The sequence below is a fragment of the Pipistrellus kuhlii genome, unplaced genomic scaffold (genome assembly GCF_014108245.1).
Source record: "Pipistrellus kuhlii isolate mPipKuh1 unplaced genomic scaffold, mPipKuh1.p scaffold_m20_p_2, whole genome shotgun sequence".
Classification (NCBI taxonomy): Eukaryota; Metazoa; Chordata; class Mammalia; order Chiroptera; family Vespertilionidae; genus Pipistrellus; species Pipistrellus kuhlii.
The window spans coordinates 980261-1003031 of record NW_023425515.1 but is presented as its reverse complement, the minus strand read 5'-3'; the positions used below and the strand labels follow the sequence as shown (position 1 = coordinate 1003031).

The window sequence follows — 22771 nt, the reverse complement described above, 5'->3', positions numbered from 1 at the left end:
AATGACCAGTGGCTATGATGCGCACTGGAGCAGCCAACCAGCCTGATCTGATACCATGCCTCCTCTACCCACCCGCCCCCCGGCCCCTGGCTGGCCAGGCCCCCAATCAGATCTCAACACCCCGATTGTGGGCAGGGCTGGCTGTCCAACTGCCCAAAGTCCCTCCCCTGGGCCAGCCCCACTGCCAACTGCCTCCCACCCTGATCAGGGACCAACCGTCCGCAGGCCAGTGCACCCAATGGCCCCCATTGGGGCAGACCACTGGACTTGAACCGTGCAGAAATTCATGCACCAGGCCTCTAGTTTATAATATTAGAAACCCAGTGCATGAAATTCGTGCACTGGTGCGGTCCCTAGGCCTGGCTGGCGATCAAAGCGCAAGCATCTGGCTTGGAAGGACAGTGTCCAGCTGACCTCTGGGCACTGGGCAGCATCTGGGCCCCCAGACCCTCATGCAACCCCCTCCACCTGAGTCATGGCGCCCAAGTCCCCACAGAGAGATGTGGTAAAGGCGCTCTCAGTGGGGCCCATTGGGGCTAGTAGCACCTACACTGCTGCCTGCTACCAGTGCTGTCAGCATGTTCCGCATCACCCCCTGGTGGTCAGCGATGTCATGGCAAGCAGTTGAATTCCCAATCAAACAATTTGCTTATTAGGCTTTTATTATACAGGACTAGAGGCCCGGTGAATGAAATTTGTGCATGGGTAAGGTCCCTAGGCCTGGCTGGTGATCAGGGCCTATTGGCTGGCTGGGGCCTGCTAGCCGCCAGCTGGGGGGGTGAGAGGTTGGCTATGGGAGGGCAATGACCACCAGGGGGCAGCTCCTGCACTGAGCATCAACCAGTTGTTTTAGTCATTCAGTTGTAGAGGCGGCTTAGGCTTTTATATATATACTAGAGGCCCAGCGCACAAAATTCATGCAAGGGGGGTGTGTCCCTCAATCCGGCCTATACCTTTCCTAATCCAAGACCTCTTGGAGGAAATCCGAATGCTGGTTTAGGTCCGATCCTGAAGATAGGACCTAAGCTGGCAGTCAGACATCCTTCTCACAGTCCAGGACCCAATGGCTCCCAACCACTCGCCTGACTGCCTACCTACTCCAAACTGCCTCTGCCTGCCAGCCTGATCACCCCCAACTGCCCTCCCCTGCCAGCCTGATCACCCCCTTACTGCTTGCACCCTCGACAGCCTGATCGCCCTAACCACCTCTGCCTCAGTCCCTGCCACCATGGCTTTGTCCAGAAGGAAGTTGGAGGTCCGGAAGATGTCCAGTTGACCCAATCCAATGAGCATATTACCTTCTTATTGACATAAGTTATTATAGATAGATAGATATAGATGCAGAAAAGGTACAAAAGTCATTAGTATGTAACAAACAATTATCATCAATTGAGCTTGTGTGTCAAGAAAAAAAGAATGACCATCATCCTTGAAATTCCTCCCCACACTATTCAATGGCCCTTCCGAATCAATCCAAATTCCCTCTTCCCCAAAAGTTAGTATGTGATCTCAAAACCAGATTTGTTTTAACTTTATATAAATTGGTCTCTATACTTAATGATATGTTTATAGGCTGGTTTGTTCATTATCATTACTTTATAGTATCCAATTATATAAATATATGACAATTTGTTTATTCATTCTACTTTTGATTGACATTTGGATTATTTCCACTTCAGAGTTAGCATTCCACACACCCCCCCCCGTTTTTAAAAAATTCAATGTTTTCCACTAGCAGTTTATGAAAATTCCCTCTGCTCCATTCCTACACCAATACTTGAATCATCAGACTTTCTAATTTCAGTCATTATAGGAGATGTGTAGTGACCACTGTGATTTTAACTTGTATTTGTCTAGCGAATATGACCATCCTTTATTTGGATATCCATTTATGTGAAATGCCTATTAAGACTTTCTTTTCCATTTTTCTATCAAAAAGCTTTTTCATAAAATTTCAAAGTTAAAAAGTATCTATTTTTAAACATGTTAGATGTGAGAATCTTATTGCTTAGAGATGATCTGCATCATCATTCTCTTAATGGTGTTTTTTAATTAACACAATCTCTTATCACTTTTGCTTTAGAATTAGTACTTTTGGTGTCTGATTAAATCTTTCCTTATGCCAAAGTTATGAAAAAATTGTTTTCTTTTACAAGTCAGATTTTACCATTCACATCTGGATGGGCAACGCTCTTAAATTTTATTTCCCCCAAAATTAAATATCCAATTGACCCCAAAGCAATGATTAAAAAGACAAACTTTCTCACTGCTCTGCAATGCCATCTTTGTCATAAATCACATGCCCATACAAACTTGTATCTGTTTCTGAATTCTCTATTCTGTTTTGCTGGATACAGACTTAACTAGATTTCTTAGATCTTTATTTATACAAAAACCAGACATTGTCTAATGATCGCTTTACAAGTTTTAATATTTAGTAGAGAACTTTATCCTTTAAGAATGTTTTAGCTATTCTTATCCCTTTGCATGTCTATATATGTTTTAGAATTATCTCATCAAATTCACTAAAAACAAATGAACCCATGTTGGGATTTTGGTTGCACTTGCATTGTCTCTATTGAACAGTACTGTTCATCAGATTTTCTGCAATGATGGGCTGATCTGCACTATCAATCAGTAGCTACTGGGCACTTTAAACAATTTTATTTTTTCTTCCCCAATCCTTATTCCTCCTTTTCCCTCGTTCCATTTGCTGGGACCATAGAACAGTGATTAGAAGAAGAGATAAGCACCACTGTCTCTTTCCCAATCTCAGAAAGAAAGCTTTCAACAGTTGTCCAGTACAGTGGTTGCTATAGGTTTTTAATTGATAACCATTTGCAGAGTAATGATGTTCCCTTCTACTGGTAGTCCTAGTTTGCTAAAACCTGTTCCCCACAAACGGATAATGAAGTTCATAAAATGTTTTTCAGCATCCAATGAAATGACTTAAGTTTTCAGATTTACTGCTAATGTGATGAAAAACATTGGCTGAGTTGTGAATGTTGAACTACCAATGGATTCCTGGTTAACCTTTTGTGGTAGATTTACTAGTGAAACCATCTGGACCTAGAGTTTTCTTTGTAGATTTTTCAATTAAAAGTTATATTTATATAATAGAACTATTTAGATTTTGTATTTCCTGATGCCTATTTTAGTAAATTGAATTTTTTAATAGTATGTCAACTTCATCTAAATTTCAAATATACTACCATCAAGTTCTCCATAGTATCTTTTCACAAGCATTTTGATCTAAGAAGGTATAATAGTAGTGATATCCCTTTCAACTCAAGATTAGTTAATGAGACCTTCTCTTTCTTTGTGATATGTCTAATGAAAGGTTTATTAATTACCCTCTCTTATATGTTGCTTCTATTTCTGCTCTCATCTTGTTCTATCAGTTAGCAAGAGAGGTGTATTATAAATCTGCCATTTCAATTATTAGATTACATACATTTAGAGTTATACCTTTCTGATGACTAAAATCTTTTATCATTACAAACTGCTCTTCTCTATTTCCAATAATGCTTTTTACTGTCTGAAATTACCGTATTTTTCGAACCATAAGACGCACTTTTTTCCTCCCAGAAGTGGGGGGGGAAAGTCCCTGCGTCTTATGGTCCAAATATAGCCTACACATATACTTTAAAAAAAGTTTTTTTACTTGCCCGGCTCTGTGTGGTCTCTGTGTGCTTGCCCGGCTCTAAAATGGTTCTAAATGCTGCTGTTTACTTTACAGGGTTGATTACATGTGTTTATGACTGTGATGTTGGGTTTTAATGCACATAAAATATTTTAGGACACTATTTGTTTCAGAATCTTTTTTTCTTCATTTCCCTTTTCTAAAAACTGGTGCGTCTTATGGTCCGGAGCGACTTATGGTCCGAAAAATACGGTAGTATAGCTACACCAAATTTTCTATTAATCTTTGCATGTTATATCTTACTTTCAACCTTTCTATCTCCTTATAGTTTAGGTTTGTTTGTCTCTTGTAAACAACACGTAGTTCTATTTAACTTATATATGAACACTAATAACTTTTGTATGTTCCTGTCTTATTTTCTACTAGACTGGTTTTAACCCCCTCCAGAATACAAATTACATTATTTTTAGTATTTTATACATTAGAGGCCCAATGCATAAAAATTCATGCAATGGGGGGGGGTGTCCCCCCTCAGCCCAGCCTGCCCCCCTTCACAGTCCAGGAACCCTCAGGTGAACTGACGATCAGGGGAAGACGGCGCCCCCATCACAGCTCTGCTGCTGCTGCCACTGCCAGCAGTGCAAACCTCAGCTGGCCCTGTTACCTGAGCCTCGGACAGCCCTGGGCGGCTAAGGGCTGAAGGGACTGGGGGACTCCAGAGACAGGTGCACAGAGCAGCTGGACCCACCTGAGGGCAAGCCTGGTCGTGCCACGCACCTGCCGCCCCAGTAGAACTTAGGGAACTGGGCACCGCCATCTCGTGGCTGTGGGTGTGGCCATCTTTGTGAGGGTATGATTAGCACATTCCCTCTTTATTATCATCAACTCATCAAACTCTAATGACTTCTTTAATTTGTAAAACCATTGTTGACTTGTATGTTACACACACACACACACACACACACACACACACACACACAATCACAAGACCTCTACTCAACCAAACCATTCAGCATGATTAGAATCAGACTCAAGATACATTTAAAGGGACAGATGGATAACTTTTTGACATCCACATAGCTGTCAAAGAATTACAAAGAAATGGTTAGCTGCTGCTTGATTATTATTGTTACTAGGGACCCAGTGCACAAATTGTGCATCTTGAAAGGTACTGTAGGCTGTGAGGCTGAGGCAGGCAAAAGGGTGGGTCTCTACCCATCCTCCACAACCCTGCCCTGCCTCTCCTGCCTTGGCCCCTGTCCCCGTCTACCAGCAGCCCTGTTCCTGCTGGCACTGCTCCCACGCACTGACCCGCCCGATCACACCTGCTGACAGTGCGGAGTGATTGGGGCAGGCACCAGCAGCAGGTGTGAGTGGTGGCTGCTGCTTCAATCACCCCTCGGTAGCAGGGGGAGGTGGAGAAGCCCTCAGGGGCAATCAGGGCCAGCAGCAGCTGCTTGCACCCGCTGATAGTGCTGAGTGACCAGGACCGGCAGTGGGTACCGACAGCAGGTGTGAGCGTCAGCTCTGGAGTTGGCTGCAGGTGTGAGCAAGGCCAGTGCTGGCAGTTGGTGAAAGCCGAGCAGGACCGCACGCAGGAGCAAAGAATTTTCAGTAACCACCAGAGGCTCGCACCCCAATGACAGCACCCCACCTTGGTCTGACAGCCCCGCTCACCTGCTCCACCATCCCGCCATGGCCAATGCCTTCCATGTTCCAAACACAGCCCCTGGTGGTCAGCGCATGTCATAGTGACCAGTTGTTTGGTTGTTCCACCACTCGATCTATTTGCATATTAGCTTTTTATTATATAGGATTACTATCCTCCTAAAATACTTCATGTTCTGAGCCTAGATCCAGTCAACTACGTGCATTAAATTCAACAAGCTTTTACTGTGGTGGTACTATGACACTGTTTATTGGGGTGCCAATGACATTCATGATCTCTAACAGCTCTCCTCAAACTTTAATGTACTCACAAATCTCCTTTCGATCTTGTTAAAAGTGGAGATTCTGCTGCAGGAGATCGAAGGCAGGGCTTGAATCTACATTTCTAACAGCCACCAGAGGATACCAACGATGCTTTGAGTAGCACCTAAACAACAATCCAACGGCTCCCCTTAATAAAAGAATGCCACTTTCCAGCGAATACAAGTAACAGACAACCCAAAGATATGCTGTATTCTGACCAAATCATACACTACAGTGCTTTTCCTCCCAATAGATTACCAACCTAGACTCAAGGCTTGTGCTATGTTTTTCAAAACTAATGCACATCCCCGCGCATAAGGCTGATATGCCAAATGAAAAGGAAATTTTTCTTTTTCAAATTTGCTTTAGATAATCTGAATATGGGTTAACAAGAAATAACTATGTTTTTCACTTGTGGTATGACTCCCTCTTTAGATAAGAGTCTAAAACAAACTAATATGGAAATTTGTCAACCTAATTTTATTAATTAAGCAAATCACCATGATTTGTATTCTTCCTAAAGTTTCCATCTTCCCTTTTAATTCAAATGTTAATAAGAAAAAATAACTCAGTTCATCCAATAATAGGGATGATGACAGTAAAGTATTAGGTTGAAAGTGCTGATATTAGAACTACTTTGGCCTATGAAATTACAATTTTATATGGTTTAACCTGCTATTTACCATATTATATGCAAGTCTTATTCAACTAAACTTAAAACTAGCTCATCAGAACTAATAATATTTTACTTAACCCGAGAATATATCACAATACATGTAGCAATATCATTATATTGTAATTTAATAATAAACTTATAATGTTTAATTCAAAATGTTCTTCAAAATCATTACTTGGAGTTCAATTCCAAAATAATACTTTAAAGTGGTGCCAAACAGTACAAAAGGCATGCTGGAAAAAAGGATATGCATGTGGGTCCTCCTTTTTCATATCCTGTATGGACCTGTTTTACGAGAATATTTCTGTAACTTTTTAAAAGTCCGTAAAAATTGTTGTGGGCCCTGGCTGGTTTGGCTCAGTGGATAGAGCATCGGCCTAAGGACTGAAGGGTCCCAAGTTCGATTCTGATCAAGGGCATATGCCTAGGCTAAAGGCTCAATCTCCAGTAAGGGTCATGCAGGAGGCAGCAATCAATGATTCTCTCTCATCAGTAATGTTTCTCCTCCCCCCCCTAAAATCAATAAACGTGTGTGTGTTTTAATTGTGTTGGTAAATAGTTTACTAAAGAAACTATAATAAGTAAAGACCATACCATTAATAGAGATGAGCAATGATTCCACAGAGAACCATTTCATTTCATGAACAGATCTCAGAGTGGAAGGTGGTAAATAAGACTCAAACACAGTAGTGGACATGGAGGAACTGTTAACTAGAAAAGCCTAGGGAAGACCCGAGTGAAATAACTGTCTTGGTCTGGTTAACCCCACATGTAACTCCACTTAGAGGCAACTTGAATTTCTTTTAGTTATTAATATGTTGACAGGGGACCATCCTTGTGACAGTATTAACCCACATTGGATTTAGAGAAAAAGAACAAGAAAAAGAAAAATAATTCAAGTTAATTAAAACTATGGCATCCAAAATATGGAAACTTTTATGAGGTCAAGCTTCTGGGACCGAATCCCCTAAGAAATGGAGGAGGGTGGTGGGGGACAAGCTTATGTGGAAAGCCACCTGCAACAAGACATACTCTTAATGAAACAGAACAAGTCTTAAAGGAACATGCAATTGTACCTTGAATGTTCTGAAAATAAAGGTACACAGTAGAGGGGAACTGAATTTAAGTCAATGACTAAATTTTGTTCCTCATGATATCATTAATCAGTACCAAAAACAGTGCCTGCAAATGCCCTGCATTCAATAAATATTTATTCAATGAAACAATACACTGAGCCCATCAGTAATATTTAGAATGTGAAGAAGCTGTTGAGAAAGAAGGGGAGTGAGCTGAAGGTGGTAAGGATGAAAGAAATATTTTAAAATGAGGCTCATGAGCCAGAAATAAAGAAGTCTAATCATAGCACTGGCTAGAGCTACTGCTGAACAGCCTCCCTCACTCACTTTTATATCCCGACCACACAGCCCAGTGCGTGGCTCCACCGGTTTTAAATAAATGTGAATTATCTAATGATAAGGACATAGGAACTGATTTCTTGTTAGCTTCTAGTTAGGGGCCAATACATGTCACTACAGAATACTTGAGTGTACACACACACGCACGCACGCACACACTCAATCACACTCACAATGAGGCAGTCAGCCAGATCACTGAAAACCAGCACTAAAGAAAAACACTGTACAAGCAGCCAGAGGGGGGAAAGTACCCGATGACATACAGGGAACCACTGACTTCTGGTAAGAAACCACACACACACACACACACACACACACACACACACACACACTACAGTGCCGGCTTTCAGATGATAGGGGAAAGACCTGTCACCGACAATTCTCTATCCAGTTAAAACATCCTTCAAAAATGAAGGAAAACACTTTTTAAGACAAATGAAAGTGCAAAAATTTGTCAACAGCATACTCAGAAAATGTTTACAGTTTAGAGAAGGAAGATGATTTGAGATAGAAACTGAGATCTACACAAAGGAATAATGACCACCAGAAATGGTAAATATGTAGATAAATAATAAAAAAGAAAAAGTTATCTTGTAGATATTTTTGGTTTTTTTTAATATATTTTTATTGATTTTTCTTATAGAAAGGAAGGGACAGAGATAGAGAGCTAGAAACGTCGATGAGAGAGAAACATTGACCAGCTGCCTCTTGCACACACCCCCTACCCGGGATGTCCCCGCAACCAATGAACCTGGGACCCTTCAGTCCGCAGACCGAAGCTCTATCCACTGAGCCAAACTGGTTTCGGCTTGTCGATATTTTTCATAACTACTTAAAGCAAATGTAACATTGTATTGTAAAGTTTATAACATACAAAAGTAAAACATGTGACAACCAGAGAGGTAAAATGAAAATACTTCACAGTAGAACTTAAGGATGCCTGGAATAAGCCCTCAAGCAACCACTAAGATTAGATAGACAACGATAGATGCAGATGGTAGATTGATAGATAATGAGAGATAGATATAGATGACAGATTGATAGATATGATAGATAACGATAGATACAGATGGTAGATTGATAATGAGAGATAGATACAGATGACAGGTTGATAGATATGATTGATAATGATAGATACAGATGATAGATGATAGGTAGGCAGGTAGGCAGGTAGGTAGGTAGGTAGGTGGATGGTAGGAACAGACCAACTAACAAGCCACTAGAGGAGACCAAGTAGAGCACTAACTGTCCTTGGGAACTAAAAAGAACATGTTGATACTTTGGGACCAGCGTGCATGTGCACACACTTAGTCACGCTGTTTAACAAGCACCCGTTCTGTGTGAGGTGCTATACTATTCTCCGCAACTCCAAGAAATGAGTCCCTAACCCCTTCCATCATAAAAGACAAACCAAAGTCTTACAGCTGGCATCAGAGGTCAAGAACTTATTTTTAGTCATAGTATCTGGAACACACAAAAAAGACTAAAACAGTCACCCAAGATATAGCTGCTAGATTCTACAAATTATTATACTTTACACAGTATAGCATGTAATATGGATAAATTTATTATCTTCCTCAACATTCTAAAATTTTTAAACAATTTTTAATTAGTAAAAATAAGTAAAGCAGATAATACTACCTGATATGTCATGGGTTATGAGTAGTCATGAAAACTTCAAGTGGAAAATCTTTTTTATAGTGTCCCTAATAAAAGAAATGTTTAATCATTACTGAAGCCATTTAAATAAAAAATTTCCCCATTTAGTAGCAAACAAGGTGCCAAGAAGCGCTGAGACCTTACTTTCTATGCTTGGGGCGGGGCTTTCTGCTATTAAGGTGACCATTCAATTGTAGGTCAGGTGCTGCTTGCTCTCAGTTTAGCCCAACATTAAAAACAAACAAACAAACAAACAAACAAACAAAAACCTTTTCCCTCTACCCCAGGCAAAGAGCAGAACCATACACATACTCCTCAGTCATTCCTAGTTCTGGTGAGACAGCTGTTAAACATACAAGATATATTTAAATCCAGTTAAGTACTTGGGTACCTATATTGAGTTGCAGCATAATACTTAAAATTACCCAATGAGGCAATCACTTGACTTTGTGATTCCAATTAAAAGCAGTATATTTACAGGGATTTTCCATTACAGAATGCCCAAAAGACAAGGTATTCACCTGGCCAGACACTTTGAAGTTAAGCATTAAGCAAATTTTAACTCTTCAAGAGAAGTTATAAAATTTAATAATATAAATACCCTTCCTTAAAAGTATATTTATATGGCAAACAGACACATCATTTCAGAACTCAGAATTAGTTTCCCTTCTTCCATACCTACTGTGCAAAAGTGGTTAAAATTTGCATCTCAGTTCTCTACCAAATGAAAATAGTCTGGAAAACGTTACTGTCCAAAGTGTTATACAATATCCTCAATCTCTAGCAACACAATTACAAACACTCAGGTCTGCCCCGCTCTGGAGAAAGAATCAGGCCAAAGATGGACCTGACATGTAATGAGGTTGGAACAGAAGCACAAGCATGATCAATTAGGGGCCTATGTCAACAGTCCAAGCAAAGGAGCGAGCCTTCCAGAGGCCAACGCTGAGAAAGAGAAGGAAACACACCGTGAGCAAGCTAACCGGACTTAGAACTTGTGTAAATATGAAAGCTGAGGGCGACCGGGACTCAAACTGACTCGGAATCTGGAGCCGGTGCCTGGAGAACAGGGCGGCATGAGCCAGAGGGCAGAGCTGAGTGCTCTCTCCTGAAATGCGTGATGACCTGAACTTCCAAGGCTGCCTGCGAGTACAGCTCAGCAGTTCTCATTTCCAGTGTATGAGAACTGAACCGTGGCCGAAAGCAGAAAGGACAGGCGGACGACCCAGGAGGAGGAAAGGGTGTGCGGAGGCAAGATCCGCTAGGAAGCCTCTGGGCGAGGCTTGAAGGTAGCACATGGCACCGGGGAGAGCATGCTGCCTTCCCCAAGGTCCCCTCAGTACACACAGGGAGCACCACGTGTAATGACATATACCCACTCCCCTGCTCCCTCATCGCAAAGCACTGTGCGGAGCCTCTGTTTGACCGGTGTAACTAACTGCTCCGCATTCCCAGGCGGAAGAGAAGTTGAACCCTGATTAACCATATCCACCGTCACTTTAAACTGGACAGAATCACTTTGTCTGAAGATCTAATTGGCTTTCTGGAGTGATTCATGAAAAGGGCACATCCCATCTAGCAGCTAGAAGTGCGTTCCCTGACATCATATCTGCCCGACAATACCACAACCAGGATCAGAAGGCTGGCTCCCGAGCAGAGACCGCACGTTTCCTAACTAGCTCGATGTTACATTTCTCGCTCCATTCTATATGAGGCACTCCGCTCAACACAGCCAAAGTCTACTTCCTTCAACGCGCGCCTCTGCCAGCAGCAGAGCACATAATAGTAACTTCTAAATCTTTTCAGATACAACACTTTCGAATGCCTGTATGACACTGTAACTGGGTATTTTATCTCAAGTAACAATGATATAAAAATAAGTTAATATTGGAGCTGATGTTTTCCATGAATCCCATGGGTATATTCATGACTACAATACTTAAAAAAATAAATAAATAAATAAGTCTGTAAAAGTTTTATTTACAACATTAATACCTAAAAATGTGAGGTCGTAATTTCAAACAATTTCTCTGTACAAACCCATCACCCCGAGGGACTGCCACCGCGCCCCAAGCTCCTACTCTAAGGGGTCCTCCTGCCCATGATCGTCCTCAAAGACTCAGTTACTCCGGGTAAAGTGACTGACAGTAACTTGAGACACTACATAAAAGACTGCGTAAGGACTCCAATATGTATATTAAGGACTGAGGGATAATTTGGGAAAATAATCTACTGTCTTTTGATGTGTACGATATGTAATTTTGTAAAATTCCAAATATAATCACAAAGCTAAAAATCATATTCAATTGTTTTTAACACAGAAGTACTTATTTTTCTAGGTGAGTGACACACGCCAACAACAATTCTCTCCACCTGCCTCCTAAAAGACATCTTACTTTAAAAAGAGAAAAATGTGCTCCCTAGGAGGGAGCACCCTATCTTTCCTCTCCTCTCCCCCCTTCTTCCCCACCAGGCATGTTTCTTTACCTCCCTCTGCCCTGAGCGCCAGGGCCCTCCTGCCGTCTCTGGAACCCTCAGCCCATTTCTTCTCCCTTCACTTCTTCTACCTCTCTGGTTTTCTAAGTAAACTTTCTCTTACAAGAAATGTTTTTAGTTGAGGTATAAGTGACATATAGCGTTATATTAATTTCATGTGAACAACATAATGCTTTGAGCCGTTCTTTTATTTTTTTTTTTTTTTTTTTTTTTTTACAGAGAGGAAGGGAGATAGAGAGCTAGAAATGTCCATGAGAGAGAAACACCGACCAGCTGCCTCTTGCACACCCCCTACTGGGGATGTGCCCGCAACCAACGTACATGCCCTTGACTGGAATCGAACCTGGGACCTTTCAGTCCGCAGACCGACGCTCTACCACTGAGCCAAACCAGTTTCGGCTGGCCGTTCTTTTTTCAAGTCACTAGGAAACCACTGCTATGCCTGAGACCTGATGGCACTAGTCACAGGTGCCTACTGAGAGCTTAGAATAGTGAGTTGGAATTGAGGGAAGGACTGATCTTTTACTTGTTTGTATATTCTCCTAACTACAAATGCAAAGGCTTCCAGCAGACAACAAGTGAATGAATGGGTGGGTGAATGAATGAATGAATGGGTGAATGAAGCAGAGGGATTCCTGGATCCTGCCCACAGCACTCTCACCCAGACCTAGTCTGAATGAGCTCCTCCTCAGGAGCCGCTTGCATTCCTCTCACCCACTGCACAGCTCTTTACTAAGCTCTTTACAGCAGCACAAAAGCACTCAATAAATATTTACTCAGTGAGTGAGCACATGAGCAGATATTAACAGACATCAAGTTCCCCACCTCAATTTCAGAGGGACAGCAGCAACCCAGAGAGGTTGAATCACTTGTCCGAAAAGGTCGGTGGCAAAAAAATCAAGACGGAAACACAGCTTTCTATCTCACATGGGACCTTTCATCTGCTAAAAAGGTCCTACAGTAGCTGTTTGTCATTTTTTGGTCACTTGGTATCTCTGGACACGCATTTAGGTTTGGGGAAATCATGAAAGACAAAAAAAAAAAAAAAAAAGCCATGCCCTCTACTATAAAAGCCAGAGTGACAACAACAACAAAAAATCACTCTTCCTTACTCCTCAGTAACTAGGGTTTTGAACAGGCAGGTGTTGCTGCTCAGCGTGTATGATCTCGGAGGTGCGGGAACAGTGCGAGCCCACGTGCTGGGGTGAGGAAGGGTGACGTTCCGCAGCACACCCAGGAGGGGCCCTCGAACCCGGCGGGAGCTCTGGCTTCCCCCTGCTGGAGCCTCTGCTGCCCGCCACTTTGGTCCCACTTCATTTTCTAGCACCATCTCCAGCCTTCCAATCAATTCTGTGAGCTAACTTGCAGCCTTCAATTAAACTCATTTTTCTGCCCAACTTAGCCAAGAATGAGTTTCTGTTGTCTGCACACAAAAACCTCAACTATCACACATAAATGAACAATGAGGGCCATCACTCCCAACGCCCCCAACCCTTACCCCCGCAAAAACAACAAGATCACAGGAGAGGGGGTAACGTACAGAAACATGGGGGGATGAGAAAAGGAGCAACAAAAGAAATAACTCAGAATAAATCAATGTCTTCCTGGTGTGTGTGGCGGCTGTTGGCCACACGGCAGGACTGCTAATTAGCCAGAGGCACTTCTCTCCCGGCTGAGACAGCCAGTCGTTCCCAGGCTTACCACCAGCAGGCCTGCGATTAAGATCTGGCCACTGGAGTGCCAACAAGTATGTGCGGTGCTGCCAGCCTGCCCCATACCACTCTCCCTGAGGAACCCTCCCTGCTCTTTGCCAATGCGATGCTGAATGCCGAAGACCTCTGGACACGTGTGAATGGAAAATCGGGAAAATGCCCCGTCTGGTCCTGGAATAAGTAACTGTCCGTGTAGAGCAGTTAGTCCGGGTATAACAGTCATTGGGCTGTCACATGAGCACGAAATGAACTTCTAATTTAAACCACTAAAATGTTGGGAATGTTTCGTTATACCAGTTAGCCTACCTCAATGAATACAGAAAGTAATATCAACCCTAAAAGGTTAGTAAATACTTTACAAGAACTGTTATTCCCAGTGTGAACACACTGATCAGATGTATGCCACTTATCATTAGTAAAGATCTGGACTGATAGAAAATGACCTCCCAACAGTTAAGAAGTGTGCTGTGGGTTTTGAAAGGGTAGACTTTTCCTTAGAGAATAGCTACAAAAAAGTAGAGGTAGGGGTGATAAAACTGACATGAATCGTCAAATTAAATTATCCCTATTTTATATGTATTTCCCTCCTTTGTTCAATATTTGAATTCAAAGAAATGTAGTATACAAATTTTTTCCAGAATAAATCATGACAAATAATCAACTGTTGTTCAATCCCTAACCTTAGCGTTGTGAGGGACCAAGTCAAACAAGGGTCACAACGGAAAGGAGCATGATCAGAAATACAGATTTTTTTTAAAGTATTGGTAGAAGAGACTATTAGACAGAGGGGAAAACCCATCTTTTAACAGCTCTTAGTAATGAGTACTTCTGAAGAGTGAGACTCGGAAACAGGCAGCTACCATTATCTGATTTAAAGGGACACCAGGCTGTAGGGCAGCGGTCGCCACTGATCGGTGGTCCCCGGGCCACTGGTGGTCCGCGAGGTCCGAAAGGCTGGCGACCGCTACTTCAGGGCACACATGTCTTACTGCGCCCCCTTCACTGGGGTCACAGATGTCACCTGTTTGGGCAATACCTGCTTCATTGGGGTGTCTGAAACCGCAGTGTCTTCAGGGGTACACTGTACATAGCGTTATTACTTTATCATTAGTGCACCATTTTTAAAACCGCTATGCACCATTCACATTCACTAGAAAACACCAAGAATAAGCGCTCCGCTGAAAGCAAGTAGGCTTCCCATCTCAAAGCTAAGAAACTTCATCGCCTCTACCTTGACTCACATGGCATTCCCACACCACAGCACAGACACTGCCCACTCCAACGGCCTGTCCTCTCTGCTGGCTCCTTAAACCAGCTGTATTTTCCAGCTCCGAAGTGGAACCACACCTTCGTGCACAATGGCTGGCAAGGTGCTGAGGAGAATCAGCCAATTCCCTCTTAAAGCCAGAGTGCGCATATTTTAGGAGCACACAGTCTCTGTTGTCATTCATCAACCCGCTCTTGTAGCAAAAAGCAGCCAGAAAACACAGATAAACCAATGAGTGTGGCTGGGCATTGTTTTTACAAAAGAGGCAGCAAGCTGGATAAAAGTAGCCCGGGTAGTATGAGGCACCCTGAAATTATCCTATATATCATTTAAAATGTAAATGTTTTAAATCATTATCTCTTAATTACCACTATAATACAAGGCCCTTAAGGACAGAACTGCTGCTTCATTCACTGACAAATCTTTAGTGAATGGGCACAAAGTGACACTCAAAACATGCCATCGCATGCCTCAACTAACTGACCTCAGGAGAGCTGGACACCATTTGCTAGAGAGGAGGGGATGTGAAAGAAACATCTCTCCTGTCAGGAGAACAGAAAGATGATTATGTGTGAAGCTACGCTTCCTGGTCAGATGCTAAGTGCCCCCGCCCCTCCCGAGCAATGGCTGTCCCTGAGAGGAGGATAGTGCCAACAGTGAGGGCGGGGAGGGGGGACACAAATGGCACACAGCAGAGCAGTGACTCTACCAAGGTCACCACATCACGGAGGGAGCCTCTGGAGCAGAACTGCCCCCTGGCCTGGCTGCTGCGCTCCAATAGCGGGAGGAGGGTGCGGTGTCTGCGCCCCCCAGAGCAGGACCAGGCCCTGAGCACACGCTGCATCGAGAAGAACCCAGTCTGGCCTGGGCGCTGACTCAGTGTGGCCGCCACTTCTCTCCCAGGCTCAGGAGCCCTCTGTAAAGTGGGATGGGAAACCATTCCAACGCCCAGGGGTGGGTCACATGAGCTAACACTTGAACACACTTCATAAACTCAAAAACACTCCATAAATTCAAAGTAAAGGATCTGAAAGGTATTTTCATGCTATGGATTCTCAAGCTAAGGATAGTAATATTTCAATAACTTGAAAGCAGTGTTAATTTTCCCATTAATAACTTTATTAATAGAAAAGTCAATTAAAATGCTTTTAAATCTCCCCCCCCCCCCCCCCGCCATGAACCTGAATTTTCATTATCAGTTTTTGAAAAATGCAACTTGTCAGCTTTGGTTTTTGTGTGGCACCTGCTGCAGTGAGTATTTAATAGTGGATTCAGTTCACTGTGTTCAGGGAAAAGTAAATATGCCTGTTTTCAGAAATATTACAATACTTAGAAGATGGTTAAAATAAGAGTGCAGTGTAATCCATTATATACCAAATGAGTAAACAGAGAGACCTACTGCTCAATTTTTTCAAACTTTTTTAAATTCTCAGTTATGAAATATTTTTCCACATTAACTAGGTACTCACAAATATGATTGTATATGTGGTTCCTAACAGGGATTTTCACCAACTAAACTTTTCTGCACATTGCCCCTTTATTTTGCCTAATGCCTCAGACATTTTTGTAGCAAATTCTACTCAATGTTTTAAAAGCAAGAAAGCCCTTACCCGCCGAAACCAGTTTGGCTCAATGGATAGAGCGTCAGCTTGTGGACTGAAAGATCCCGGGTTCGATTCCAGTCAAGGGCATGTACCTTGGTTGCGGGCACATACCCAGTAGGGAGTGTGCAAGAGGCAGCTGATTGATGATTCTCTCTCATCGATGTTTCTAACTTTTTATCCCTCTCCTTTCCTCTCTGTGAAAAATCAATAAAATTTAAAAAAAAACAAACAAACAAAAAAAAAACTCAACATGGGGCAAAGATTGGGTTTAAAAATCCCATCAGACATCCCTCTCGCAATCCGGGACCACTGGCTCCTAACCACTCACCTGCCTGTCTACCTGCTCACCCCTAACCACTCTGCCTGCCGACCTGGTCGTCCCTAACTGCCCTCCCCTGCTGGCCTGGTCAACCCTAACAGCCTCTGCCTTGGCCCCCACCACTGTGACTTTGTCCGGAAAGACGGCTGGAAGGATGTCTGGAAGATGTCCAGTCTAATTAGCATATTACACTTTTATTAGTATAGATATAGATTAGTTTCCTTACAAAAGAAACAATGTATTAAATAAGTGAGTAGACAGACTTAAAGAAATATATTAGGGGAAGAATAGAACCGCCCAGGTTTGAAGTCTGGCTCCAACACTTACTAAGGTGTCCTCCAGCACCGTTCTTCACTCTCCGTGCCAGTTCCTCATTAATACTAGTAACTGAAATGACCGGCACAGCACCTCCGCCCAGCTCCCCAGCTCTTCCGGAAAGCCCCGCTCTCCACGCCACTTTTTCAGACAGTGTAAGAACAGAGGCAGATTATGATTATTTCCACAGGTGCATCTATTCCCAACATCTAGTGAAGGGTTCTTACTTAAGCTCAATAAGCATTGATTGAGTCCAATGAATTAATATATGCCTGGTGTACTATAAGCACCTCCTAAGCCTCCAGTCTGTCCTAAAACTATTAATCTTTCTTACAATCCCTTGTCCCTATAACTTGTCTGCTCAGACACACTCATTCACACATCCAAGTAACCACTAGTTAGGAAGTACCACAGGTGGTACAGTGCAGAGGGGGCACAATTCAATAAACAAGCCCTCTCCTGTTCTTCACAAACATTACAAAAAGCTATCAGAGCTCATATGTGATCTTAGCAAGGTTGCAGACTATATATAAAAATCAATTGTATTTCTTTTTATGTACTGACCATTACAATCAGAAACTGAAATTTAAAAACCATTTCTAGCTGCATAAGAACATAAACTAGGTATGAATCTGACAAAAGATGTGAAGGACTAGATGTGGAAAAGTTTTCATTAGAGCCGTGACCATGTGGTTCAGGTGGCTGAGTGTCATCCTGGGCACCAAAGGGTTGCCAGTTCAATTCCCAGTCAGGGCACAGGCCAGGGCCGCAGAGCTTTACTCCCCAGGAGGAGGTTGCGGAAGGCAGCCAATCAGTATTTCTTGCTCCAAAACTCAATTTAAAAAAAAATTTTTTTTTGTTTTAATTAGAAAAATTTAAAATAAATCTAAATAGGAGAGATATTACCAACTACATACCATGTGTATGACTCTGAAGAATCAATATTAAGATGTCAATTCCTCCCCAAAATCATCTATAGGTTCAACACAATCCCAATCAATATCCTAGTAGACTTTTTTGTAAAAACTTACAGACCCACACACATATGGAAGACTGATTTTTGACAAAGATATAAATGTAATGAAGTGGGGGAAAAGCAAGTTCTTTCAACAAATAGTTGCGGAATAATTGGATATCCATTTACATAAAACAGTGATTTTTTTAGTTATACTTGGCAATACTATTTACAAATATTAATTCCAAGTGCATGCCAGATTTAAATGTAATATCCAGAACCATCAAGTCTGGAGGAAAAAATAACTACTGGAAACCTTTTAGACCTTTGAGACAAGTGGGCAAAAGTTTTCCCAAAAGCATCCATAAAAGAACAAATCAATAAATTGGATTTCATAAAATTAAAAACATTTGTTTTTTTAAGACTCTTTGTCAGATACATAATTCACACAGATTTTCTCCTAGTCCAGAGCTTATCTTTTTATTTCTTAAAAGTGTCTTGTGACAAAGAACTTGTATTCAAAACTGATAAGGAATTCTCAAAGCCTACTAATGAAAAGGGAGGGGGAAAAGTTGGGCAAATATTTGAACAAACATATCCCCAAAGATGAGTTACAGAGGGCAAATAAGCACATGCACAGATGTTCAGCATCATTAATCATGGGAAATGAATGAGACGGCCTGCACATGCACTAAAATAGCTAAAATAAAAGGAGTGACCACACCAGATCAGGAATGTGTGGCAGAACGCTAACTCTCTGTACAGCTGGTAGCGATGTAAAATAGCCCAACCACTTTGGAAAATGATTTAATAGCTTCTTAAAAAGTGAAGTATACACCTGCCATATGGTCCAGTCATTCCACTAGACTTGTAAATTAATATTCACAGCAACTTTGTAACGAGCAGAAACTGTAAAAACCCCAATGTCCTTTCAACAAGTGAGTGGAAAACCGTGGTATATCCACACAATGAAATAGTGCTTCAGTAATAAAAGGAATGAACTATGATATGTGCAACAGCATGGGTGAATCTCAAAATAATCATGCTGAGTGAAAACAACCAGACCAAAAAGGACATGTTATGTGATTCCACTTACATAAAATTCTAGAAACGGTGAAGTAATCTATATTGATGGAAAGGAGAGCAGTAGTCTCCTAGGGACTGGAAGGGGGGTGGGGGAGAGGGGTCAGAGAGTGGAATTATAAAGAAGCCAAGGAAAATTGTGGGGGAGGGATAGATACCAGTATGTTCATTATCCTGATTGTGGGTGATGCATGTCAAAATTTGTCAAATCATATACTTGAAATATGTGATGTTATTGTATGCCAAGTATCTACACTAATAAAAGAGAAATATGCAAATTGACCATACCTACAAGACACCCACAAGCCAATCAGGAGTATGCAAATTAACCCAACAAAGATGGTGAGCTAATTTGCATCATCAGGTACGGAGCAGTGGGGATGGGGCAGCTGCTTGTGCATGCGCCGGTGCCCAGGGACAGGTGTCCTCAGGACCCAGGCCACTCTGAGCCCGTAGGCCCATGCATAGGCCCAAAGCACTCGGGGTCCCAGAATGACCCCCAGCCCCTCGGGCCTACGCACACAGGCACAGAGCAGCGGGGGCAGGGTGAAAACATCCACTGTGTCCCCATGGCAACGATGTAAATGTCCCCACCCAACCACCACTTACACAGCCATGACCTGTGTCCTAGGGACAGGCTTCCTTGGGAACCAGGCGCTCTGAGCCTGTAGGACAGCGCATAGGCCCGGAGCAGCAGAGGTCCCGGAACCCCACAGCCATTCCCGGCCTAAAAGGAGCAGCAGCAAGGCGGGCGGGAACATCCCCAGGACCCAAGCACTCCAAACCGGTGTGTGCACAAATGGCCGGGGGCAGGGTGGGAGCGTCCGAGCAGCACGCGAGCAAACAGCAGGCCCCTGCTTGGCCCTGGCCGTGGCTGTGAGGGGCTAGCAGTCCCCCAGAGGGCCCACACAGAGACAGACACTAGGGCCCTGCTTGTCCCTGGCCCTGGCAGCTAAGTGCAAGCAGGCCCCCTCAGACAGCAGACACCAGGTGTCAAGCAGGCCTATCCACAGAGAGCAGAGAACACGGGAAGCAGGCCTAAGCTGTCAGTAGGACATCCCCTGAGGGCTCTCAGATTAGTAAAAGTGCAGGTCAGGTTGAGGGACCGCCCCTCCCCATGCATGTATTTTGTGCACCAGGCCCCTAGTAATACAATAAGGCTGTTTGAAAAGTTTTAATCTACCCAAAATTTGACCTTTTAGAGCACATGTGTCAAACACAAGGCCCGCGGGCCAAATCCGTCCCGCCAGGCCTTGCAATTGTGGCCCGCACCACGCTGTCATCACTGCACTCCGCTGTGTTTCCATCACAATGACAGTTTATGACTGGTTCAGTAAACCATTCGGCCCGCGATTTAGGCTGGATTTTAGATTTTGGCCCCTTCTCTGATTGAGTTCGACACCCCTATTTTAGAGGCATACTTCCCACCCAAAGATATGCTTCTCCTACTCCATATCTCACCTCGTGATGGTAACGCAAACCTTACAGTTGCTTAGACCAAAGACCTTAAAATTATTCAATATTGTACTTTCATATATTAAAAATACCTTTTAATATTTGCAAATATTCATAAAAGATGTTTTAAAAAAAGAAAAACCCACCATGAAACAATGCTATGAAGAATTTTTAAATCCCCCTCTTTTCACAAGAAAAACTTCAAAGTCTATGTTTTCCATTCTTCATGGCCTCAACAGCCCAGGCTCCTTTCCCATCAACCTTAGTCACCAAGCTTCCTCCACAGGCTCCCTCCCACTGGTGCCACGTGCATGGTCCTGGCAGCCTTACTGAATCACCTGCTAACATCCCATCCCCAAGACCATGTGAAATACCTACCCTCTAACCAAGAACCTTTTCCTGACCCCACTCCAAAAAAAATGGCCCTCCTTTCCTGAGTGGCTACCTCTCCTGCAGCATACTGTGATGTAGCTAAGACACAGCTCGTCCACCTCCAGAAAATTATAAATGGCCTGAGAGTGGTACTCTCTGGACTGTGTGGTACAATAAAGAGTTTCCATACATTGGTTTTAGAATACTTGTTCAGTATATACACCTAGGAAAGCATAATTAATAATCAAATGTTATGGTTTAATTTTCGTTACTCTCTACCAGGCTGTAAGATTGTCCAATTAGCTTGTCTGTCTACTAAGCCCTTACATAAAGGAGAGAAGAATTAAATGGGTAAACTTTTTAGGAAACTTGATACAGACATTTAAATTCACAGGGACTATTTTTGGTGACATCCTGCACAAGAGAGCGGGAAGAAGGTAAGTTAAAGTCTTAACCAACAGACAAAAAAGTGAGAACTGAACGCCACAAAACCAAATGAAGAAAAACCAAAGAGAACGAGAGTTAGAACAGTAAAACCACAGGTCTCATTTTAAATGACTGACCAGCCTACCTGGGCACTGAAACCTCTAAGCCTGGAACCTTCTGTGCTAGGTAACTAAATGATACAGGAAATGCTACCTTTGTTCAATTATCGCCTCTCCTTCACACTAAAGTGTTCTTCCTATTATTCTCTAGCTATTTGAATCCTAAACCACATTTAAAACCTACCCAATTCTGTGAGCTTCCTCTGTAAGCCTTTCCCAGTACACACAACCCGTTTCCCATGACCCTATCCTCCAAACACCTGGGGAAGGCTTCTTCCCTTCTCCTCCAGATAAATCCTCACGGAACTTTCCGGATAGCTGTCTTAGATTTTTAGCTAACTTTGCATGTATAAGTTATTCACCTCTTATGTTCCTTGAACAAAACTGAGTTTGTATTTCCTCAAGAATCACCCACCTAACAGTACCCAAAACAGACTTCCTGAAAACCAAAGATAAACCAGTACAGGCAGTAGCTAAATGTCTGATTAAATATGAAAAGTAATGACAGTGGAAGGTGGTGAATAACAACCAAATGAACCGAACATCACAGACAGGGTTTCAAGTTTATGCTCCTATTTTGCTAGATCACAGGAGTCGCATGAGATAAATCCTGCCCAAAAGCTTGCACCAATTTATTAAAAACAAACATGTACATTTATAAAAGGTCAAAGTCAAGAGAAAAATCAGATATGCTACTCATTGCAATGGTACTATCTCTAATGTGGAATAAAATAAAAAAAAGATCAATTTTCCTGAACAATTTTAGAAAACCTGTATATTGTGCTGCTACCTGTATATTTTAAGAGATAAAAGTAAAACATTTTTCCTTTTATGTTATAAAAGCACTTAATCAGGTAAAGATTTTATACAACTTCACTTCTGTAATATGATACACATATTTTGGATATAGGTATTTAACAGAGCAATTAAATCCTGATTTCCACTTCTGTTCTAAAAGCCGCCTGCCCGCAGTGAGTGGGAACTGCTGCAGATCATTAAACACTCATTTATCACTGTCTCTCACCAGGCAACACAATGCAGCAGAACAGCTCAGGGAGCCATCGCGAACCCCAGCAACAGCGGCTAATTAGCATAGCCTACCACCAAACCCACGCCATATGATTGGAACAGTTAGCTGGAATGCTAGCCAATCAAACGAGGTTATGCAAATAGCCTATTTTAGTTGCCAGGGCAGGGCTACTTCCAATTGTCCAATAGGAAAACAAGCAATAAACAAGAAATGAAATTGAGCTTTGTCACATTTTCAAGTTGCTGTTAACACTT

General features: G+C 42.5%; 1 protein-coding gene and 1 long non-coding RNA gene across 10 annotated transcripts in view; one reads left to right on the top strand and one right to left on the bottom strand.

The window, feature by feature from the left end:
• The window catches only part of DYRK1A (dual specificity tyrosine phosphorylation regulated kinase 1A), a 125733-nt gene that overhangs the window by 36758 nt on the left and 66204 nt on the right, over positions 1-22771 (bottom strand). The window contains exon 1 of one of the 9 annotated variants that reach the window (XM_045585235.1): positions 14114-14118. The exons of the other annotated variants lie outside the window; for them this stretch is intronic. The gene's annotated coding sequence lies outside the window, so the exon portion shown is untranslated. Of the gene's footprint in view, positions 1-14113; positions 14119-22771 lie in introns of those variants that run through there. 9 annotated transcript variants of the gene reach the window in all.
• LOC123652804 lies at positions 394-14553 on the top strand. Its single transcript, XR_006742296.1, has 3 exons — positions 394-403; positions 9740-9743; positions 14466-14553. It is a non-coding gene; the product is annotated as an uncharacterized LOC123652804 (long non-coding RNA).